The following is a 12,823-nucleotide window of genomic DNA, read 5'->3' as shown; positions in this document are numbered from 1 at the left end:
ATGGTACCGGACATATTCCCCCAGAATATTTCTAAATGCAAAATCTGACATGAACACTTACAATATTTATCTAATTGTTATCATCAGTGAAAAAGAGCAAGATTGTGTTTTTCTGTATGGGGTGTGTGAGTGCAAAAGAGAAAGAAAAAAAAAAGGATACTTCCTACCTCACATATCTAGTCCCTATGCACATGTCCCAATCAAAATACCAGTCCTTGTGCTTAGAAAACACAAAACACCAGCCCTTGCTCAAGACTAGTATCAGAAGTGGCAGTAGCCACCCCATAGGGAGCAGAGAGAGGCAGGGCCATGCCCTCTCTCACACTGAACTAGAGGTCCTAGTTCTTGCATATAATAGTTAAAGTTAAAACTCACTTCCTGCTATCAATCCAATTTTCAGCAACCTCCCATCCTGTCCCTTATCTTCAACAAAAAACAAACAATCATGAAATTTCACATGCTACATCTCATCCCAAAGTGGCAAGTTTGGAACATTCTGGCAAGTTTGGAACAAATCTCACAAGAAGTTAGGGTTTTCCAACATTTAGTTTTCAGAGGTTTTCTGATTACATTTTTGGCTCACAATATCTCCAAAACAGATTTACAAAAAAATTCCAAAGTGCTTCTCCAAAACGCCCTAACAAGTAGAAATGCTTTTGAAAAAGTAAACAAAAAGATTGCAGAGATATTTAAATATCACCAGAATATAAAACACACATATATACATTTAAAAAACCCACAAAAAGTATAGACAGATGTATTTTATAAAGTGTATATACTTGTATCTTTTAAATAATATATATAGTAATGCATGCATCTGTTTATTGCATGTTTTGCAAAGCGTGCATTGCATAGATTGGAGGACCGTCAGGTAGGGAACCACTTGTAGTGCTGTCAGATCCAGTCTAGAAGGAGATAAAAAGGGGAAAGTTACATGGGGAATTAGCATGTCTACATGGAAAACAAGAAGGAGGAAGTAAATATGCAGAGATGGGTGGTTGTCTGGGATAGAACAGGGTTCATTTCTGGGAAGCTAGCAAGATCCATCAGGGTCCATGCACACTTGCAAGGTCCAATGAAGGTTTGCCAGGTCTGTTGGAGTCCCTAAAAGGCCTGCAAGGCATTCTGACACTACACAACCTTAAACATATTTAAGGAAATTCCTAAGCAAAAATATTCGTTAACCCTGAGTTCTGGTTTAAAGAACCAACTGGGTTTTTTCAGCAAAAAAAAATTAAACATTTTAGTTTTCTAAAAACAACCCACAAATATTAGGAAACTTAGAAATTCCAAAGTAAAGTTCTACTGAACAAAAAAACCTGTAACAAGCACAGACCTGAAAATAACCTGAAATTTAGGACAACTTTATTAATCTATCACACAGGTTAATTAAGATTAAGATATTAGGATCTAATTCAGCATTATGTTACTTCAGTTTTACATCAGTGCAACTCCATTCTGGATTGTTTTTTAATGGAGTTGGACTGACTTAAATCTGTTGTATTGCAATACCAAATCTGTGAAAACTAGCCTGGGATATCTGGCCCCAGTATAAAGACGAACCTCTGCTGCACAGCCAGAATACAGACTCCAGCATTACTCCCCTCATGTCTATTACCAGCACCGGGGGCATGACCAATAAAAAGAGAGAGGAAGAATGATTTTAAGGTACTAGACTGAATTTGGGAGAACTCCATAGTGTAAATCAGAACTCTTAATATTAATGTTATACGGAGGCTTGGAAGGATTCAATTTTTATCAGTAAGTGTCGACTTTAAAATATGCATATGAACCGAAAAAAAATTCCATTGATAATAATTAAAATGTACAGATATACAAAGTAAGAAAAATGCTGCTTGAAAACTTATTAGAGTTTGATGTAAAGATATTTATTTTGTACATTTTTATGTGATGTCAACAATTTGTGTTTCAATGGATATAAGTTATAAAGGTTTAACTTTTTGAATTTTAACATCTTCTGTCATTAAATAATTGTCTGTCTCATACTGTTGCCCCACCATAATTTCCTACAACTGTGAAAATTTAAATAGAAAAAAAAATGCTTAAAAATAAGAAGTTATTCAGTTTGTACAGTAACTATGATTCTTCAAGATGTATGTCCCTATAGGTGCTCCACTGTAGGTGTGTCTGCAACCTGTGCTTCTGATCAGAGATCTTTGGTAGCAGCGTCCATTTAGCCCATACATGTACTATCTCCTCCTTGTGTTCTGTCTCAAGGCTAACTAGCGATGCATGGGCAAACCATCCTTGGTTTCCTCTCTACCATGGAGCCCCCACATTAAGAACTCTGAAGTAGAGGCGAGGAGCATGGGTCGTGGAGCACCAATAGATAGAGCCTTATGAATCTACATTAATGAGAACGCAGAGGGAATTTTAGAATCAAAACAACAATACGGAATCCAGCCATGGTCCCAGGACTGGAGGAGGCTCTGCCACCCCGCTGCAGCCCCAGGGTCGGAGGGCTCTGCTGCCCTGCCCATGGCCCCAGAACCAGAGGAGCTCTCTACCCTCCATGGCCAGAGGAGTGCTCTGTCACCTCACTGCAGCCTGAAGTAGCTCTGTCCCACCCCCACTCCGATGTGGCCCCAGGGCTGAAGGAGTGCTCTGTCACCCCACTGAAGCCCCAAGGCTGGAGGAGCACTATGCCACCCTGGCCATGGCCCTGGGGCCAGAGGAGCTCTCTGCCCCACTTGCAGCCCCAAGGAGCTCTCTGTCCCTGTCCTTCCCCACAACATGGTCCCAGGACTGGAGGAGTGCTCTGCCATTCCACCAAAGCTCTGGGGCCAGAGGAGTTCTTTTCCCCCTGCCCCCGCATCCCTAGGGCTGAGGAGTTCTCTGTTCCTCCACCATGGCCCCAGGGACAGAGGAGCGCTCTGCCGTGGTCGTGGCCCTGGGTACGAAGGGGGGCTCTGCCCTGCCCACAACCCTGGGGGAGCTCTCTGTTCTGGCCACAGCTGTAGAACCGAGATGCTCTCTGGCCTGTCCACAACCATTGGGCTGAGTTGATATCTGCCCTGGCCACGGGGCCAGAGGAGCCCTCTGCTGTAGCCACAGCCCCGGGGCTGGAGGAGCTCTCTGCCCCAGCCACAGCCCTAGGGGAACTCTCTGCCATGGATTTGGCCATGGGGGCAGAGGAGCAATCTGTCCCAGTCACTGCCACAGGGCCTGAGAAGTGCTCTGCCAGCCCCGGCCACAGTACGGTTTATGTACTCTTTGGCTAGGTGGCCTGGTGACAGGGAGATGCATGCCATCTATGACCTCAATGCAGTTAGAGAACCCCATTGCAGCAAAACCATCCACTATGTACCATCCACATTACCCAGAGTCACTACCCTTCTTAGCAGAAGTTGATTAATGGCCCTGCACACTTGGATTATAACAGCTCCCACAGTGGATTCACCAACTCTAGATTGATTCCCCACTGACTGGTAGCAGTCTGGCATTGCACACTTCCACAGAGCAATCGCCACTCACTTCTCCACTGTTATAGCAGGTCTCATTTTAGTGTTGTTGTGCTTCAGGGCTGGGGAAAGCTCTTCACAAAGTTCCTGGAAAGGGGCCTTCTGCATTCAAAAGTTCTACAGGCACTGTTCATCATCCCGTACCTGCAGACTTATGCGATGAGGGGAAAGCAGTGGATGTGCTATTTCTGGACTTTAGCAAAGCTTTTGATACAGTCTCCCACAGTATTCTTGCCAGCAAGTTAAAGAAGTATGGGCTGGATGAATGGACAGTAAGGTGGATCGAAAACTGGCTAGATGGTCGGGCTCAACGGGTAGTGATCAATGGTTCCATGTCTAGCTGGCAGCCGGTATCAAGTGGAGTGCCCCAAGGGTCGGTGCTGGGGCCGGTTTTGTTCAATATCTTCATTAACGATCTGGAGGATGGTGTGGACTGCACCCTTAGCAAGTTTGCAGATGACACTAAACTGGGAGGAGTGGTTGATACGCTGGAGGGTAGGGATAGGATACAGAGGGACCTAGAAAATTAGAGGATTGGGCCAAAAGAAATATGATGAGGTTCAACAAGGACAAGTGCAGAGTCCTGTACTTAGGACGGAAGAATCCCATGCACTGCTACAGACTAGGGACCGAATGGCTGGGCAGCAGTTCTGCAGAAAAGGACCTAGGGGTTACGGTGGACGAAAAGCTGAATATGAGTCAACAGTGTGCCCTTGTTGCCAAAAAGGCTAATGGCATTTTGGGTTGTATAAGTAGGGGCATTTCCAGCAGATCGAGGGATGTGATCATTCCCCTCTATTCAGCACTGGTGAGACCTCATTTGGAGTACTGTGTCCAGTTTTGGGCCCCACACTACAAGAAGGATGTGGATAAATTGGAGAGAGTCCAGCGGAGGACAACAAAAATGATTAGGGGGCTGGAGCACATGACTTATGAGGAGAGGCTGAGGGAACTGGGATTGTTTAGCCTGCAGAAGAGAAGAATGAGGGGGGATTTGATAGCTGCTTTCAACTACCTGAAAGGGGGTTCCAAAGAGGATGGATCTAGACTGTTCTCAGTGGTAGAAGATGACAGAACAAGGAGTAATGGTTTCAAGTTGCAGAGGGGGAGGTTTAGGTTGGACATTAGGAAAAACTTTTTCACTAGTAGGGTGGTGAAGAACTGGAATGGGTTACCTAGGGAGGTGGTGGAATCTCCTTCCTTAGAGGTTTTTAAGGTCAGACTTGACAAAGCCCTGGCTGGGATGATTTAGTTGGGTTTGGTCCTGCTTTGAGCAGGGGGTTGGACTAGATGACCTCCTGAGGTCCCTTCCAACCCTGAGATTCTATGATTCTATGATCCCACCAGTCAGTGCTTATTTCCCGGAACCAGAAATGGCGCTCCACCATGTTCAGCTGCTGCACGACTACCAGCAGCAACTGGAAATTGTTTTATTCTATGGCTTGCAGCAGGGCTGCTTGAATGACATTGCACTGTTTCACACAACATCTCCTATCTCAGCTCTGGAAATACTGCAGGATAAGATGCGGGGTGTTTGTAATGCTCACCACAAGAATGCACAGCTGAGCGGGGACAATGCTTCTTGGGCTATGGCATGCGCATGGCTAATCCAAGCTTTTGAAAAAAGCGTGAGAAAGTATGTGTTGTTTGCCATTGATATCAGGGTAGGGAGACAGGGAGGGAGGAAACTGCATCATGGGAGGCTGAAGCCATGTTCCCATTACCTCCTGTGACAATATCTTCGTCCCATGAGGCATTGCAAGCCCTTCCTAAAAAAACCCTGCAGATAGTTGCATTGTGGGATAGCTACTCATGGTGCACTACTCTGTTCATCGATGCAATGCTAGTGAGAATACACCCCACTGACACAATGGGCATGGTGTGGACATGCACAATCAACTTAATTACTGCCGCGGCTGGATGTCGACTTACATTAAGTCAACTTAACTTTGTAGTGTAGACGTGTCTTGTGAGTGTGCATCTGATGTTAGGAAGGCTACTGGGCAGGAAGCACAACACTTAAATCCTGGTCTTTTGATCTTCGGATCGGCCATTCAAGTATCTTCCACATAGGCATTTCCTGGTATTGGTTCCTATCTAAAATCTTAACTATGTAACTATATACAAGGCTAACTAAATCTAGGTGTGTTAAAAACTTGGCATTTAGTTAGTCTAAGAAGGATCTGTACCAATGATCCAGAGAGGCTGCTAAACAATCACTGACAGCAGTTGGAACAAACTGAAGCAGGTGGAGCACCACACACCTCTTTCAGGTGTAGAACTTTCAGGAATAGTGAAGTGAGGGAAACAAGGAGGTGCACAAGTGCTCCAACGGGCACTGCTAGCTAAGTTTCCGCCATTAAAGCTGCACCAGTCAGTGCATCCCATGAGTGAGACTATGTAGAGGCCACTAAAAGAAGTGGCAATAATTTTACTTCACTGAACAAGTCACGTGCAGTAGTCATAAAATTATTACATCTCAGTATTTTCAGATTACATAGCATCTCCACAACCATCACAATGATGACATACACAAAACAAAACAATGGTATGGAGAAGGTTGACTGGACATTTCTATTTTCATAGATTCATAGATCTTAAGGTCAGAAGGGACCATTAGATCATCTACTCTGATCTCTTGCATACAACAGGCCATTACATTTCACCCAGTTACCCCAAAACTAAGCCCAATAAATTGTGTTTGACTGACCTATATCTTCCAAAAAGGCATCCAGTCTTGATTTGATGACATTAAGAGATGGAGAACCCTCTACTTCTCTTGGTAGTTTGTTCTAGTGATTAATCAACCTCACTGTTAGAAATTTGTGCCTAATTTTTAATGTTAATTTTTCTGGTGTAATCTTTCAGCCACTGGTTCTTGTTATACCTCTCTCTGCTAGATTAAAGAGTCCTTTAGTACCCAGTATTTTCCTCTCATGAAGGAGCTTGCACACTGTAATTGAGTCACCTCTCAGTCCTCTTTTTGATAAATTAAACAGATTGAACTCCACAAGTCTTTCACTGTAAGGCATTTTCTCCAGCCTATATATCGTAGGTCATAATCTCAGGAACAGAAGGATATTCAATTAAATTGAAAGGCTGCACATTTAAAATTAATAAAATGAGATACTTTTTCACAGTACTCAATTAGCTAGTGGAACTCATTGCCATAAGATATCATGGAGGCAAAAATATTAGCAAGATTAAAAGGTTATACATTTATATGAATAATGATAACACCCAATTAAACTACACAATTAAAATAGTATGGATTAAAAACAAAACAAAAGAAGAATTTTGGAAGGGTTATAAACACACTTGCTTCAGGCCATAAGGAAAACTATAACCAAAGTCACGAAGAAACTTTCTCTACGGGCAAGGTTCCTTGAACCTTCTCTGAACCATCCATTACTAGAAACTATTGGAAACAGCTTTATCCGGGTCTTATCCAGTATGGCAATTCCTATGTTCAGTAAAATCAGCCATCTGGCATCCTCTCCTACTTCTCCACAGTCTTTCATCCTACGGAAAAGCTCCCTATTATCTCTTCCTTTTTTCCCTATCCTCACCTTAATTCAGGCCTAAAATCTACGTCTTAATGTTGAAATCTGAATGGATTGTTGTCGGATTGTTTTGCATAAGAGTGTGGGAAACTGACATGCAAGTCTCAAGGATGAGGCTCGTTCTTATCTGCTGGGAGGCAATAACAGGATAATAAATTAGAGGGTTGGCCAGGATGTTAAATAGCCAATGAAGTTACAGCTGTGCTTGTCTGTACCTTATTAACCAATTAGCAATTGCTTGATTGCTTGCTTTAAGTGTATAAAGATGTATGCTGGAGAGAAATAAAATGACTTTGCTTTCAATCATATTGATGGTCGAGCTCTGTCCACGCACGCCTGCGCTGCAACAGATTGTTTCCCTGTCTGCAAGCATTCCTCACTGTGTTCTTCATATGCTACTGTACAAATGATTATAAAGCTTTCCAGATTGTATTGCATAATCTACAGTACAGTACTGCTCTGAAAATTCAAATAAAGATGCCAAGGGCTAGTGCACCATGGACCAACACTGAAAAAGTTAGGCCCAAGATCAGAATTAAGGTAAGAAAGATCAGGGAGCTGCAACCAAAATAGAGGAGAGGGAGAAAGAGGCTCTGGAAAATTGCCATGAATGAAGATAAATTCCCCCTCCTACTTGTGTGTCCCACCAAATCCATTCTGTCTATATTAAATTATATGATCCCCAATCTTACCACTCACACAAGCAGATAAAACCTTCCGGAAATCCAAATTTCCCCTTAACACAAAAACACCTCAGTTGTCAAACTGTCTTATTCATCAACCTTTTTCCTGAAAATTGGTGATAAAAAATGGGAAACCTTTCTTTGGATTATTTCAAAAAATCTGGCTCCTCTTAATTAACGTTACAGTGGAGTCTCATTTTACACGGGAGTTAGGTTCTAAAGTCAGTGCGTAAGGCGAGAATCGCGTATAGTCAAAATTACCCTTGAAAATCCCTTAAATTGCCCATAAAGTACATGTAGACGGGCCCTTTGTTGCTCGTGGTACAAATTAGCTGCAGACCACTCTTTTGCAAACCCCAGTGCCTTTCATTTCCCTGTCTTTTCCCACCACCACCTATATACAGCTATATACAGTTCAGTATCAATCAGGTAGCCCCTTGGGAAACAGCTTGCTCTTCCAGCTAGCTAGGAGCAACAGGCCCTCTCCTCACTTTCCTGTTCCTCCCCTTCTGCTTCCTTCCTGCCAGCTTTATAGGCCTTCCCCTATCAAGCTCACAGGTGATTCTCTTCTAGCGCTTTAATCAGCCACATCCTGTCAGCTCCAATCACTTCCCCTTACTGGGAGCTGAGCTAGGAGGCTCTGAGCTAACAGGGGCTGGGTCAGTGCCTTTTGGCCAGCACCCTGTTACAGTACAGTATACTGTACATGCTTTTGTGTATACAACCCTGTACAGTAATATGTATAAATGTATAATGTATACAGTAATGTACAGTATATAATAAAGAATACATATGCAAAATATAATTTTACAGTACTGTATTTTTAATTAAAGGGGGTAATTACAGGGGGTCGTCAGGGCTTGATGTCGATCCAAGAGACAGAGGTGACGGAGAGCTTGGGTGACGGAGAGCAAGATGTAGACGAAGTGCTTGGCTCTGGTTCAGCTCGAGAAGTTGATTGTGTAGGCTCATCTGCTGCTGGTTGTTTTTCCTTGAAAAACATGGTGATCGGCAACTGTCACTGTTGTCTCTTGAGCTGCTCAAACATTTCTTGATACAGTCTCAAATCGTCCGTAATACTATATATGATTTTGAGGCTACGTTCCATAGAGGGATTGTATTCAGAAATTAAATCATTCAAGTGTTTCGCTGCTTGGAACACTTCAGCAAATTTATGAAGATTCCAACTTGCTGGCTCTTCCTGTTCATCGTCATCATCTTTATCTTCTGTACACGATTTTATCAGTTCCTCTAACTCTTTGTTAGTCAATGTTTCTCTATGGCTCTCAGTTAATTCTTCAATTTCTTCCTCAAGGATGTCGACGAAGCCATCACCACCCACTTGCCTGGCCAACTGAACAATGCATTTCACTTCTTTGTCAATGGTCAGGAAACCCTTAAAATCATTCACACATTCTTTCCATAGGTTTCGCCAACATCCATTGCCTGTTTAATTTAAGTGATGCAATCGGCAATGTTGAAGGACTTAAACACTCCATCACATTAAGATTGGGATCAGCATCCATAGCGCTACATATCCGTGAGAACGTAAGCCTCATGTACATGGCCTTTAAACAGCGAATCACGCCTTGGTCGACAGGTTGGAGGATGGAGGTGATATTGAGGGGGGAGAAAGACGACTTCAACATTGTTATGTGCAAACCGGAGTGCCGCAAGGTGGCCTGGAGCATTGTCTACGATCAGCAACACTTTAAAGTCAAGTCTTTTCTCTTTGAGGTACCGCTTGACCTCCGGAATGAAACACTTGTGGAACCAATACAGAAATAATGCTGCCGTCACCCAAGCCTTTTTATTTGATTGCCAGAACACAGGCAGGAAATTTTTGTTCTTGCCTTTTAGGGCACGGGGATTTGCAGCCCTGTAGAGCAAGCCCAGCCGCATTGCCACAAAACAACACAGCCACATGGTCTTTAGCTGCTTTGAAGCCAGGGGCTTGTCTTTCTGATTTTGAAATGTAAGTAAGGTTGGGCATTTTTTTCCAGAAGAGCCCAGTCTCGTCAGCATTAAAAACTTGTTCCAGAAGATAGTCCTTTTCTTCTATGATTTTCTTTAATTGTTCAGGGTAGGCTTTTGCTGCCTCTTCATTGGCAGATGCAGCTTCACCAGTGGTCTGCACGTTTTTGAGATTGAAGTGGTTCCTAAAACTGTTAAGCCAACTTTGGCTGGCTTTGAATTCCTTCTCATCAGAATTCAAACCGTCTTCAGCAGGAGGTTTGAAGAGCGCGTAGAGGCTAAGAGCCTTTTCTCGCAACGTGTTGCCATCAATAGGCACACGTATACAGTTCATGTCTTCCAGCCATAAGTTTAATGCCTTTTGTCTTCACTGAAGTCTTATCATGCACCTGGCTCATCACCTTAGCAGTTATTGGAGCACTTGATGCCACGGCTTGATGAATTTCTCTCTCTCGAATCTTGATGGCACGGATGCTAGATTCGTTGTGGCCATATTTTTGTGCCACACTGGAGATCGACATACCATCTCTCAATAAGTCCAACACAGCCAGTTTTTCCTCCAGCATTGGAACAGATCGCTGTTTCTTCGGTTGAATTAGGGTACGTCTACACTACGGGATTATTCCGAATTTACATAAACCGGTTTAACAAAACAGATTGTATAAAATCGAGTGTGTGCGGCCACACTAAACACATTAAATCGGTGGTGTGCGTCCACGGTCCAAGGCTAGCGTCGATTTCTGGAGCATTGCACTGTGGGTAGCTATTCCGTAGCTATCCCATAGTTCCCGCAGCCTCCCCCGCCCCTTTGAATTTCCGGGTTGAGATCCCAGTGCCTGATGCGGAAAAAATCATTGTCGCGGGTGGTTCGGGGTAAATGTCGTCAGTCACTCCTTCCGCTGGGAAAGCAACGGCAGACAAGCATTTCATGCCTTTTTTCCCTGGATTGCCCTGGAAGATGCCATAGCATGGCAATCATGGAGCCTGTTTCGCCTTTTGTGACTGTCACCGTATGTGTACTAGATGCCGCTCACAGAGGCGATTCAGCAGCGCTACACAGCAGCATGCTTTTGCTTTTGCATGATAGCAGAGATGGTTATCAGCCATATTGTACCATCTACCATACCATAAATTGGTAATAAGATGATCGTGGCTACCAGTCCTTTTGCACTGTTCCATTTGCTGCTGTCATAAGTGCCCCTGGCTGCTCTTAGCCAGGGGCGCAAAAGCCAAAATTGGGAATGACTCCCTGAGTCAATCCCTCCTTTTTGGTATCTAAAAATAGAGTCAGTCCTGCCTAGAATATGGGCAAGTGTACTAGAGAACCACCGTATCAGAGAACCAGAGAGCACAGCTGCTCTGTGTCAGATCCTGCAGAAATTATGAGCTGTATTCTATTCACAGGGGGTGCTCCTGCAACAACCCCACCTGTTGATTCCGTTCTTCCCTCAGCCTTCCTGGGCTACCGTAGCATTGTCCCCCCACTTGTGTGATGAAGTAATAAAGAATGCAGGAATAAGACACAGTGACTTGTTAGTGAGATATGAGTGGAAGGCAGCCTCCAGCTGCTATGATAGTCCAGACAGGACAGTAAGGAGTGTGTAGGAGAGGAGCCCAGCATCCCTCTGCTAGTTCAGGGGCAATTGAATCTTTTCTTTACACATGAAGGGTGGGGGCTGATGGAGCTCAGCCCCCTGTTGCTATGATGACGATGGTTATCAGCCATACTGTACCATCTACCAGGAAAAATTAGGACCAGGCGCCCTTGATCGACCTAACAGATGCTAGTCAGCATGGTTACCAGTCCTTTTGCACTGCCCCATGTGCCAATAGGCTGATGATGAGGACGGGTACCAGTCATTTTGTACCATCAGCCATCCATAGCGTGGGGGGAGCAAGGATGTTGGTGTTGAGTGCTGCACCATCGCGTCTATCTGCAGCATTCAGTAAAGATAGGGTGACATGTAAAAGAGTCAAGAGAGGATTGTTTTCCCTTTCACTTCTGGGGGTGGGTGGGGGTGTGCGTAAATTGCATAGCTATGCCCTGACCCACCGCGGACACTGTTTTTGACCCTAGAAGCATTTGGAGCTCAGCCAAGAATGCAAATGCTTTTCAGAGACTGCAGGAACTGTGGGATAGCTTGAGTCCTCCAGTCCATGAGCGTCCATTTGATTCTTTGGCTTTCCGTTACGCTTGTCACGCAGCAGTGCACTGTGTCCCTGCTATGGCAACTGTCTGGAGATATTTAAAAAATGATTTTGAATTTCGTCTTCTGTAACGGAGTGCTGATAGAACAGATTTGCCTGCCCTTACAGCGATCACGTCCGCATCGTCCATGCGGGAGCTCTTTCTTTCTTTTGATTTTTAACTGCATCACCACCCGTGCTGATCGGAGCTCCACGCTGGGCAAACAGGAAATATTCAAAAGTTCGCGGGGCTTTTCCTGTCTACCTGGCCACTGCATCCGAGTTCAGATTGCTGTCCAGAGCGGTCAGTGGTGCACTGTGGGATACCGCCCGGAGGCCAATACCGTCGATCTGCGGCCACACTAACCCCAATCCGATATGGTAATACCGATATTAGCACTACTCCTCTCGTTAGGGAGGAGTACAGAAACCGGTTTAAAGAGCCCTTTATACCGATATAAAGGGCCTCTTAGTGTGGACGGGTGTGGCGTTAAATCAGTTTTACGCTCCTAAAACCGGTTTAAACGCGTAGTGTAGACCAGGCTTTAGTTGGCTTGCGTTTAGGGGTCATGTTGTACGAAAAAAATGTATCTTTAAACACTAGAATCACACTCAGCGCGGCAAGATGCTCACGCTATGAGAGGCACGTGGGAACTGAGACCAACTGAGGGAACAGCAGATTCACATTTCCCATCTCAAGCTCACTCCAGGGCATACGCTCATTTTGTGGAATGGTGAGTGGAATTGCCTGCACTATTTACAGGTATCGTGTTGTTTTTCTTTTTTTTGCTGAGCACGTATAGTTGAATTCGTGTAAGTTAAATGCGCGTATGATGCAACTCACCTGTACTGACATAGAGTCAAGACTCGAAATGTGGTATTAAAAGACCAGTATGCAGAGTATGGCACTATACTCTAGACAATATTAGTTATT

At 44.2% G+C, this 12,823-nt stretch overlaps 1 protein-coding gene across 1 annotated transcript in view; it reads right to left on the bottom strand.

Moving 5' to 3' along the window:
• Positions 1-12,823, bottom strand: part of DNAH8 (dynein axonemal heavy chain 8) — a 594,173-nt gene that overhangs the window by 406,851 nt on the left and 174,499 nt on the right. The window lies entirely within an intron of this gene.

The sequence above is a fragment of the Mauremys mutica genome, chromosome 3, assembly GCF_020497125.1.
Source record: "Mauremys mutica isolate MM-2020 ecotype Southern chromosome 3, ASM2049712v1, whole genome shotgun sequence".
Lineage (NCBI taxonomy): Eukaryota > Metazoa > Chordata > Testudines > Geoemydidae > Mauremys > Mauremys mutica.
This window is presented reverse-complemented; position numbering and strand designations above follow the sequence as displayed.